The 12,056-nt window shown below is 45.2% G+C and overlaps 1 protein-coding gene across 1 annotated transcript in view; it reads right to left on the bottom strand.

Annotated features, from left to right (window-relative positions):
- NOL10 (nucleolar protein 10) overlaps positions 1–12,056 on the bottom strand; it is a 115,141-nt gene that overhangs the window by 18,948 nt on the left and 84,137 nt on the right. The gene's annotated exons all lie outside the window — the stretch shown is intronic.

The following is a 12,056-nucleotide window of genomic DNA, read 5'->3' as shown; positions in this document are numbered from 1 at the left end:
GTAATTTATGGCTCATTTTACTCCGGAAAAAATGTACTTCTTATTTGTATATGTTTGCACATATTTTAAAATTTTACAGTTTTTTGGTGTAGTGCCCCTTTAAACTGTAATATTGCCCTCTTGAGTCATAGGGAAACATGGGCATTGCGTTGCACATCAGTTGTCCTTTTAGTTATATTTAACAGCAACTATATATAACGGACAGCAGGGGCAAACGCAGGATTTTTAAGGGGGGGGGGTTCCTGAAAGGTCCAGAAGCACGTATGTCCCCGAGTGTTTCCGAATACAGGTGGCTCCATACTGCCCATGCACAAAAGTGCGCTGGCGTATTACGGAGCTGCCTATCTTTGGAAGTACTCAAGGACACGAGTGTTTCTGAGGGCTTCTGGTAGCAGCAAATGTGAACGGGGTACAGCGCTGGAACAACTCCCCAAGAGAGGAACAGGAGATAGACTTAGTTTGGACAATTCAGTGGAATATGCTACATAGTGTCACATAGCGCAAGCGATACCCATATGATGCAGGGATATATGCATCTGCGGAAGATGGCGGCGCTATATAAATACTAAATAATAATATTTTGCCTCACCAGGATTGCACTTTTATTTAGCTTTCCTGTATGACAAGAACACACAGCCAGCTCTAGGGGAAGAGGGAAACAAAGGTGAATGAAGGAGGCTGGTGCACACCAAGAGGGCTTCTGAGCGTTTTTCAAATCAACAGTGATTTGAAAAGCGCTTGGCTAATGTTACCCTATGTGGGTGTTCCCACAGCAGCGTTGTGATTTTTTCAAAATCGCAGGTATACTGCATGTAGCATGTTTTTGAGCAATTCATTCAAAAATCGCTCTGAAAATCACTTCACAAAATCACACTCACAAATTGCTAGCGACTGCTATTGTCATTTTGGCGTTGCACTAGCCCAGAGAGAGGAGTGGAGAAATTGAGAATAGCCTGAGATGGAGCAGAGAACTTATCTGTATTGAAGTCCCACATCACACAGGCTACTTGCCTGTAATCGGACTCCTGTCCCTGTCAGTCTCTCACACAAGTCAGAAAGAAGCCCTCCTGGAGTCAAGGGACTGTCAAAAACTTTTCAGCTTGTTAAACACCTTACCCACACATGCAGTCATTATAACAATGGGGAGAGACCAGACAGATGTTTGCCCACAGACCCTGAGTCCAGGCAAGCTCTGCATCATGCTGTGTATATTTACCAGCTTGCCTGCACTCTAATTTCATCATGTCTGACACTTCTGTGCTGTGGAGAGTCCAGGACTCCATAATCAACATTCTCTCACTGCAGGCTGCATCTTCTTGTGAGGGAAGCTGGGCTGCCTCTCTCATTCTATTAGCTGGAGGGAGGCACCAGAAGTTAAAAGGGAGGGAGAATGAGGCTGTTTATATTATGCGGGCTTCCCTGGCTGAATACACAGCTCAGTGCAGGGGGGAGGTTCCAGACACCCGGAATAGCCCCCTCCGTTCGCCAGTGGACAGCCACTGATATATTTCAGTTCTGACAAAATCTTGTTGGAACTGGAAGGAATCATCGTAAAAATGGTGAGCATCTAAGAGAAACTGGTGGTGGGGTAAGTACCATATGTAATATTCATTTGTAGGTACATCATGTGTTTATTTCAAATAATTTTTCTCAGTTCAGGTTCCCTTTAAAGGACACCTGACCTAAGAAGAATATGGAGGCTGACAGATGTATTTAATTTTAAACAATACATGTTGCCTAGCAGACCAGCTGATCCTCTGCCTCCAATATATTTAGCCACAGACCCCAAACAAGCATCCAGATTAGCTGCATGCTTGTTTCAGGTGTGTGATTTAGACACTACTGCAGCCAAAGACATCAGGAGGACTGCCAGGCAACTGATATTGTATAAATGAAAATAAATATGGCAGCCTTCATAGCTCTGTCATTTCAGGTGTGCTGAGAAGTCATTCACAGTGACCAGGTCTTGCTCTACAAATCACATGAAAGACATTCATTGGTTGCTATGGGTTACTGGACACTGTTGGCGAGGCGACATGTGAGGTTAAGCTGCGCCACTGTCTGTGAGTATCTGACATCCTCTCCCCCTCTCGCTGTTTTAGGACAATCGGTTTGGTTAGGCTCCCAACGTTTGTACCCTGAGCTCTGACTTTCCTGTTAAATCCTTATAACAACATCTTCTGTGTAGTCTGCAGCCTGGGAGCTTAGCATGGCAGGAGATCAGTCACTGGCACAGGCAGCCAGACTGGAGACATCTTTCTTGGAAAAGGCTAGTGAGAATGTGGCTGATGCCCAGTGATTCTGTGCTATGAACGCTTGTGACATTAATTTGGTAACCACAAGACATGGAAGCTGCACTGGCTGGGCAAGATAGGGTGGCAATGCTGATGCACTGCAGGCTATAACAGCCCAAACGTCCAGGCAAAATGGGGACAGTTCAGCCTTCTCTAATGTGTCTTGGGACTTTCACACATTTAGAAACGGTTTAGCATTTTGTCTTTTAATATCACTTTCAGCATTGCAGCAGTGGGACCAGTCTATAAAATAAAAAGTTTGCATTGTTTATTTAAATATTCCTAACTGTTATTTATAAAGCCTGATGAGCAGAATGCTAGTGCAGCACCCACATCATGATCACTGTGGGGGCCAGCGGGGCTGCACAACAGATTACAAGTGTAACTGTCGGGCATAAAATAAAAAAATCAATTCTGTATTTGTATCTGGTAAACAAGTAATAAGGATGCTAACCAGGCAATCCAAAAGTTAAAATCACTATTACTTTTCGTATTGATAAAGGATCATTCCCCAGTTTACCTGACTCTTATTTGGTACACACAAAATTTGGTACACAAAAAGGAAGTTGCAGGGCATGCTGGGTTGTCCGTTTTTGCTTCTCTACTTTCCCCTCAGACTTAACTAATGCAGCTCGATCGGCTGAAGCCTCCCGCCCCCAGTTTACCCCTCCCACACCTCTGTTCCAATGCACTTTATATCAGGGCTGTGGAGTCTGAGCAATTTTAGGTACCCGGAGTTTGAGATTTTATAAACTGAGGAGTCGGATGATTTTTGTGCAAAATCCACAGCCCTGGTAAATATTAGACTAAGGAGTCTGAGCAATTTTGGGTACCCGGAGTCGGAGTTTTCATAAACTGAGGAGTTGGAGTCGGAAGATTTTTGTACCGACTCCACAGCCCTGCTTTCTATAGTGAAGGGCAGGAAAATCAGGCAGAGCAAAGTAAGGGAGGAAATTACATCAGGATTGGCTTCAAAATAGACACAGTTAAAATTCTCTTTTTCTTTACTGTAGAAAAATCACAACAATCAAAACGTAGACAGTGCAATACATATGTTATGTAAGTAGAGCAAGTATTTATCTACCTATATATGTGTTTTTTTTCTGAGACAGTATGGCTGACAGATTCTCTATAAGCCGAACGCGGAAGAGATGAGCGAGTCTCTCTGCCTGGCTGCTGCTCTAATTCTGGTGGGGGGAGCGCTGAAGCATCCGTGGTGAGGGAGGAGGGACCCCCTCCCTGCGGCTGTGTGCCCGCTGCTCTCCCTCCAGGCTACCTATACTGGGGGCACCTACAGCTGGCTACCTATTCTGGAGGCACTTATAGCTGGCTACCTATACTGGGGGCACCCCCAGGCCTGTTTACTGCCACGCCTGTTTCAATCAAGAAATCACTTAAATAGGAGCTATCTGACACAGAGAAGTAGACCAAAAGCACCTCAAAAGCTAGACATCATGCCAAGATCCAAAGAAATTCAGGAACAAATGAGAACAAAAGTAATTGAGATCTATCAGTCTGGTAAAGGTTATAAAGCCATTTCTAAAGCTTTGTGACTCCAGCGAACCACAGTGAGAGCCATTATCCACAAATGGCAAAAACATGGAACAGTGATGAACCTTCCCAGGAGTGGCCGGCCGACCAAAATTACCCCTCATCCGAGAGGCCACAAAAGACCCCAGGACAACATTTAAAGAACTGCAGGCCTCACTTGCCTCAATTAAGGTCAGTGTTCAAGACTTCACCATAAGAAAGAGACTGGGCAAAAACGGCCTGCATGGCAGATATTTAAGGCGCAAACCACTTTTAAGCAAAAAGAACATTAAGGCTCGTCTCAATATTGCTAAAAAAACATCTCAATGATTGCCAAGACTTTTGGGAAAATACGTTGTGGACCGATGAGAAAAAAGTTGAACTTTTTGGAAGGTGCGTGTCCCGTTACATCTGGCGTAGAAGTAACACAGCATTTCAGCAAAAGAACATCATACCAACAGTAAAATATGGTGGTGATAGTGTGATGGTCTGGGGTTGTTTTGCTGCTTCAGGACCTGGAAGGCTTGCTGTGATAGATGGAACTATGAATTCTACTGTCTACCAAAAAATCCTGGAGGAGAATGTCCGGCCATCTGTTCGTCAACTCAAGCTGAAGCGATCTTGGGTGCTGCAGCAGGACAATGACCCAAAACACACCAGCAAATCTGCCTCTGAATGGCTGAAGAAAAACAAAATGAAGACTTTGGAGTGGCCTAGTCAAAGTCCTGACCTGAATCCTATTGAGATGTTGTGGCATGACCTTAAAAAGGCGTTTCATGCTAGAAAACCCTCAAATAAAGCTGAATTACAACAATTCTGCAAAGATAAGTAGGCCAAAATTCCTCCAGAGCGCTGTAAAAGACTCGTTGAAAGTTATCGCAAACGCTTGATTGCAGTTATTGTTGCTAAGGGTGGCCCAACCAGTTAGTAGGTTCAGGGGGCAATTTCTTTTTCACACAGGGCCATGTAGGTTTTCAGTTTTTTTCTCACTAAATAATAAAAACCATCATTTAAAACTGCATTTTGTGTTAAATTATGTTATCTTTGACTAATAGTTAACGGTTTTTGATGAGCAGAAGCATTTAAGTGTGACAAACATGCAAAAGAATAAGAAATCGGGAAGGGGGCAAATAGTTTTTCACACCACTGTATATCTGTCTACCTATATTAGGGTACCTATACCAGGCTGCCTATACTGAAGGCAAATTTACCAAGCTACCTATACTGGGGGCACCTATAGCTGGCTACCTATACTGGGGGCACCTATAGCTGGATACCTATACTGCAGGCAACTATACCAGGCTGCCTATACTGCAGGCAACTATTCCAGGCTACCTATACTGCGGGCAACTATACCCGGCTGCCCATACTTCGGGCAATTATACCCGGCTGCCAATACTGCGGGCAACTATACTAGGCTGCCTATACTGCGGGCAACTATACCCGGCTGCCAATACCTCGGGCAATTATACCCGGCTGCCAATACTTCGGGCAACTATACTAGGCTGCCTTTACTGGGGGCAACTATAGCTGGCTGCCTATACTGCGGGCAACTATACCCGGCTGCCAATACTGAGGGCAACTATACTAGGCTGCCATTACTGGGGGCAACTATAGCTGGCTGCCTATACTGCGGGCAACTATACTAGGCTGCCTATACTGGGGCAACCATACCCGGCTCCCAATACTTCGGGCAACTATACTAGGCTGCCTATACTGGGGGCAACTATAGCTGGCTGCCTATACTGGGGGAAACTATAGCTGGCTGCCTATACTGGGGGCACCTATAGCTGGCTACCTATACTGGGAGCAACTATACCAGGCTGCCTATACTGCGGGCAACTATTCCAGGCTACCTATAATGGAGGCACATATAGGAAAGGGGGGGGATCCAAAGTTTTGCAGGGCGGCCCAGTGATTTCTAGTTATGCTACTGGATTTACCAGTGAAAACTTCTGAGATTTGACCTCCCTGTAAATCAGTCACAAGTTCACAAATGGAAGCTGAACATGTGATTGCGAACATGTGACTGCGGGAGAGGGGTACTTGGTGAACAGTGCAAGTTTCTACCTCAGTCTTTCCCAAGCTCTTGAAGCCCAGGTGGAAGTAACTATGCAGCAGTATGCAGCGACATGACAACTGCCACGCAGTATAGTTTTCTGTCTGGTCATGGAAAATATGGGTTATGTCTCTGTGAAAAGCCTTCTTTTCTGTCTTAATAACGCTGTCTGGCCTCCAGACTAAGCTCTGGGCTGCTCTTTTGTCAGTGTCTGCTCAGTGCCATCACCTTGTTTTCCCCCTCTTAATCATTTATGAAATGCTTTAGGTCATAATGAATTCCTGCTTGCTCTCGCCCCGGCCTCTGAGAATGCATTTCAGCTGCGCAGCACACATCCGCTGTGCTCCTGCCCCATTCCAAATCACTCAGACATCATTCATTACAAGTGAAAGCACAAAGAGCACACTCTGTCTGCTTCCACTGCAGCCTGACAACAAGGCCAGCGCTCAGCCAAGACTCACCCTGCTTCATAGTGACTGGGTCAGGCTGCCCGCAACTGATGCCTCTCTGGTGATTACTCAGCACCTGGGCTGCAGGGACTGTATGTCCCTGTCACTATACTGGGGAGAGAACAGTCTGCCCAATCCACCCTGGACAGGACAGACCAGCAGCCCTATTTTCTTACTAAAGAACAACTGAAGTGAGATATTTAGTCTGCCATGTTTATTTCAATAACAGTTGCCAGGCTGTCTTGCTGATCTTTCAGGCATCAATAGTGCCTGAATCACACACATGTAAGGGCTGCTGCACACCAAGAGCGCTTATGAGAGCTTTTCAGATCGCCAGCACTTTGAAAAGCGCTTGGCTAATGTTACCCTATGAGGGTGTTCCCACAGCAGCGTTGTAATTTTTCATTCGTTGCATGTAGCATTTTTTGGAGCGATTCAGCTTGAATGAATGAACAAAACCACTCTTTCATTAAAAAAAAAAAAAAAATCGCTCTAAAAATCGCAAATCAATAAGCTCTAGCGCCTGCAATAGTGATTTTGGTGTGCACCAGCCCTTAGAAGCATGCAATTTATCTTGCCAAATTCTTGTCAGGGAGATCTGATCTGCTTGCTCAGGGTCTATGGTTATAAAAGTATTAAAAGGCAGAGGATCAGCAGGACGGCCAGGCATGTGCATTGTTAGGGAATAAATATGGCAGCCTCCATATCCCTCTCACTTCAGCTGTCCTTTAAGTAAGTGACATAGCAAGAACACAAATCTGTATCGTAAAGAAAAAAAGTGTGATACTTACCTATGGAGAGGAAAGTGTCTGGATCTTATTGAGCCTTCCCTCTTTCCAGCGCTGTCCCGCAGTGAAGTTACGCCGCCACTAGGAGTCCTTGGTAGGCTTCGAGAGCCCGAGTGCTCCTGAAGACGGGCGGCTCTGTACTGTGCATGCGCAATATGGAGCCACCCATCTAAGGGAGCACTCAGGGACACGAAGGCATATTTGACCAGTTGGTGTAATACATGAAATGGGGGAGACTGCGCTGGAACAAGGGGAATGGGATGAGACGGGGAAGGCTCAATAGAATCCAGACCCTTACCTCTCCATAGGCAAGTATCAGAATTTTTTTTCATTTCAAATTTACTTTAAAGCGGGACCGTAACAACAAAGTAGAATGCAGTAAATTATTCAGGATCCCCACTTTTACAATAAAGATCCTGTATCTTGGTATGTAGCCCCACCCTCCCACCAATCCTTAGCCTAAGCTGTTTATACAGACCCCCCCCTCCCCACCCCCCCCCCCCCCCCCCCCCGAGCATTCTTCAAGACCAGAGAAATTGTATACTAGCTTTAGAAGCATCTGTAAATGAACATTCTGCAGAGATCACCTGCCAGGAGTAAAGATGTCACCATGTGATAAATGTCAGAATGTAAATCAGGGAGAGGAAATATTTTACAATGGGTAAATGCTAACTAAATAATCTATGAATGAATATTGTAAAAATACAATGCTATTTTATGCATTATGTGTGTGATTGACTACAGTTTCTCTTTAAGTGACAACAGGGCAGGGAATCTTGCCTCATGCGGATGTAGATTACCAACAATTATTGATGAATGAGTAATTATTGACACACGAAAGATCCAATTAGTTAGATTTGCTTTTTGCAGTTCGTTATTTATTTTTTTTGAAGAGAACCTGTAACAAAAAAAAAAAGTTCCCCTGAGGGGTACTCGCCTTGGGAGGGGGAAGCCTTAGGGTCCCAATGAGGCTTCCCCCACTCCCCTGTAGCTGCAGGCAATCCAGCGCTGGCTCCCCCGAAGTGTCCCGGAATCCTCCCTCAACAAGCCTGACAAGCGCTGATTAATTTACCTTCCCTGGCTCCAGCGGGGGGCGCTGTTGCAGCTCTCCGCACGTAGAAAAATGAAAATAGCCGATCTCCACCGAGTCGGCTCTACTGCGCAGGCGACTTGCACCTGCGCAGTAGAGCGGCCCGACGGAGATCGGCTATTTCCGCCTATCTCCGTGCGGAGAGCCGACACTGCGCCTGCGCTGGAGCCGGGGAGGTAAAGATTTACATCGCCGCCGTTCCGGGAGGATTTTCGCCTCCGCTGTGGGACACAGGAGGACAGGGGAAGCCTCAATAGGACCCGGAGGCTTCCCCCACCCGAAGTGAGTACCCCCCAGGGGAGGTTTTCTTTGTTACAGGTTTTCTTGAAATGAAGTGTAGAGTATTGTATTTTTGGGACTAGAAGACCTCAATGCGTCTTATAGTCCAAATGCAGGAAGTTCCTGACTTGTGAATGCCTGCCAATACGAACCTCCAACCCGCTGCAATGTCGGGGACTCCTTGTACTGTGCCCATGCAGAGGAGGACACAGGGGGAAAAGAGGAGGACACAAGAGGTACCAAGGGGACATATAATCCATAAGATGCCCCTTCACCATGGATGCAACAGGTTTAGTATATATTTTTCCCCCTGATTTTTGTACTCTAAACCTAGGTGCGTCTTATGGTCAGGAGCGTCTTATAGTCCGAAAAATACGGTAAGCTTCACTTTGGCACCTAATGAGGTCATTTCCTAGATGGCCACAACATCTTAATACAACACAGCATTTCTGTGACAATGGCAGAAGCTTGGAAAGACCCTAACTTCTCTCAGAGCTCCTGTGACTAGTAGCTGTGAGATGCAGTAGCACAGTGCAGAAGCATCCGTTTATAAGTAACCAGATGGTGCAGGCAGATGATGGTTCCAGTCCTCAGAGGAGGAGCCAAGCTAGAGATGATCCACCTGAGTTTAGGCAAGTATAAGGCTCTTCTCGCTACAAGCTTTTTGCTTGGGGCTGGATTTACAAATCAAAGCAGACCTGAACTCAGAACTTCCTCTCTGCTCTAAAAGATATGCAACAGCATAATAACCTTTACAGAACAACATTTCTTGATTACAGCTTATAGAACTCCTGCAATAAATCTACAGTGTATCTACTTGCTGCTTTCATGGAAGCAGACAAAGGGTTTTAGCCTGTGTTTACATATCAGTTGTATCTGCCGCACACTGCCGAATTTCTGCACTGACACAGCTGAGAGATCAAATTACACTTGCGATTAGGTGAGGGGGAATTAGAAAGGCTCTTCTCTATAAAAACGCACAGGGTGCCTTTCTCTGTTTTCATTGTGTCCTGTGCAAGACTTCAGGTCCACCTTATAGTGAACCAGAGATGAAAATAAACTAATGAGATGAACAATTGGATCTGTCCTTCTACTCCTAAAAATGACTCTTTTAGATATCTCAAGGTTTAATTTTATCTATAAACATTTACAAAGCAGATGTAATGTTTTATAGTCTCTGCTCAATTGCAGTGTCTCAAGAGTCCTAGAGTGAAAAAAACATGAACTATTGACCTTTTTATCTTCTCCCTTCACAGTAAAAATGCCCAGGTATCTGTTTAGGAAAGTGTTTTATAGCTGTAATTTGTTATCAGTGAGCCGACACAAGTCACAAGTTTTACTGTGTTCAGACCAGTCGTTTGTCATCCTTTAGTGAAGCAATGTGGTCGATGGAGTTTACCCAGACCCTACATGCACCATTAGGAATTGGCTGCGTTCAACAATACTCCCTAATCTTCTTAAAATACTTTTCTGTGCAGTAGCAGAGAAGTGTTTGAAGTTGTTTGAATTACAGGCTAATGAATAGCAAACAGAGCAAAACTAAATACCTCTCACACACAAGCAATAGGTTTGTGGAAACACACACAATCCTGTCTAGGAATAGTGAGTGAGCGCCAAGTAATCTTTACCAGCTCCTTTTGATCCCCACTAGCTGACCTAAAAATGCAAATGGCTGCTGCCAGAACCACCCGTACATGCCAAACTGTAAAGGTGCTTTAGTAGTCACAGCAAAAGCAGTATCTTATCACTTTTCTCTTTTGCACAACAAAAGTATAAATTAGCTATAAAAGTCCTTGACAAGATGTAAAGCTAGACTTTATCTCATCAGTCTAATGCATACGTGGGAAGCCATATTTTGGGGGGGGGGGAGCACTTGACACCAAGAAATTGTATGGGGAGGGGGGCACTAGACACCAGGGAACTGTTTAGGGGTGGGGAGGGGCCACTAGAAACCAGGGAACTGTATAGAGGAGAGAGGAAAGGAGTTAGGACCATTAGACACCATTGAACTGTATAGGGGGGGAAGCAAGTCAGACACCAGGGAACTGTTTAAAGGTGGGAGAGGGCCACTAGACATAATGGAACTGTATAGAGGAGGGGGGCCCTAGACAAAGGGAAAAGTATAGGGGAGGGAGGAACAGAGCTGAGACAAGGTCCTCCAACACCCAAGGCTGAGTCACCAAAGTGCGCCCCTCCATCCTTCCCACCCTGATTGCTATTAGACTAAGAGGCACCCCAGGGCCCAACCCCCCCCCCCCCCAAACACCTTAATCTCTAGTTATCTGGCTTGCAGTCACTGCCATGTATCTCCTTTTCTTATTTCTCACTGCTTCAAACACAATAGGGGAATGATAGCTGGGTGAGTTGTAAGGCCCCTCCTACAATGGCCCTGAGGCTTGAGCCTCTCTCGCCTCTGCCTCAGCCCGGCCCTGGGGAGGAAGGACCATTAGGAACAGAGGGAGGAGGTATTATACACCAGGGAACTGTATGGGGGGGAGGGGGGGGGGAGCATTAGACAACAGGGAACTTTATAAGGGAAGGAGGAGGCCACTAGACATTGAGGTTGGGCTGCGACTTGGTCCCAGTGTTCAATTTCGCCCCACTTTGTTATTTGAAATTGACACCCCTGGTCTAATGTGTTTTTGTAAAAAATAACAATTCTTAGAACAACGGGTACATCAGTCCTTGCAATGTATAAAAGTTGAACTGTATTAAAGTGAACACACTTGTAGCAAACTTCAAACTTGTAGCAACTCCCACAACTCTGTAAAAAATATAAAGCAATTTCTTAAAGGCAGAACCCACCGATTCTGTTGTGCCTAGAGCTGCCAGACAAGATATCTACCCCTCCTGTCAACTTGCAGACTCCTCTGTGTCTGAGAGCTGACAAGAAAGGGGAACACTGAATACATTTGCAACTGACAACTTAGAAGACAGATCTTTTTTTTTTTTTTTTTTTTAAGTATACATTTTAATGTTATTCTTTTTGGGAAACTTTACACGTATTTATTTGTAAGGCCTCGCTTGACGTGCTGCTGCCTCACATGTACTGGCCTACGCTTGTGGCACGCCCTCACACAGCGCGGACATGAGGGTGTCAGCTATACAGCTCTGCGATGCAATCGCCGCCTCACACACTAATGTGATTCCCATCTGTCCTCTCATGATGGTAATTATTCCTGAGTGGACCTCACATCAACAAGTGACCTACATTTACGCAGAAGGAGCCGGCGTACGATTCTCCCTTCCGGTTTTACAAGTCAGACGCTGATCTCCAGAGCAGCGTTTATAGCATTCAGACTCAGCTGCTATACAACTTCATTACTTGGCAATTAAAAAACAAACAAAAAAAATGATCAAGGTCAGGATGTTCCAACACTGACAAAATAAACGGAGGAAGGATGACACACTAACGCAGTCATACGAAGATAAGCAGATGCTTAAGAGGTCTTAAAGCTGGACTAAAATTAGAAAGAGTCTCATAACCAAACAAAAAGAAAAAGGAGGGAAAAAAGGGGGGGGGGGCAAATAATCATATGCACTGTATATATAGTAGCAATAGACTAT

Source organism: Hyperolius riggenbachi, chromosome 4, assembly GCF_040937935.1.
Source record: "Hyperolius riggenbachi isolate aHypRig1 chromosome 4, aHypRig1.pri, whole genome shotgun sequence".
In the NCBI taxonomy this organism is placed as follows: Eukaryota; Metazoa; Chordata; class Amphibia; order Anura; family Hyperoliidae; genus Hyperolius; species Hyperolius riggenbachi.
This window is presented reverse-complemented; position numbering and strand designations above follow the sequence as displayed.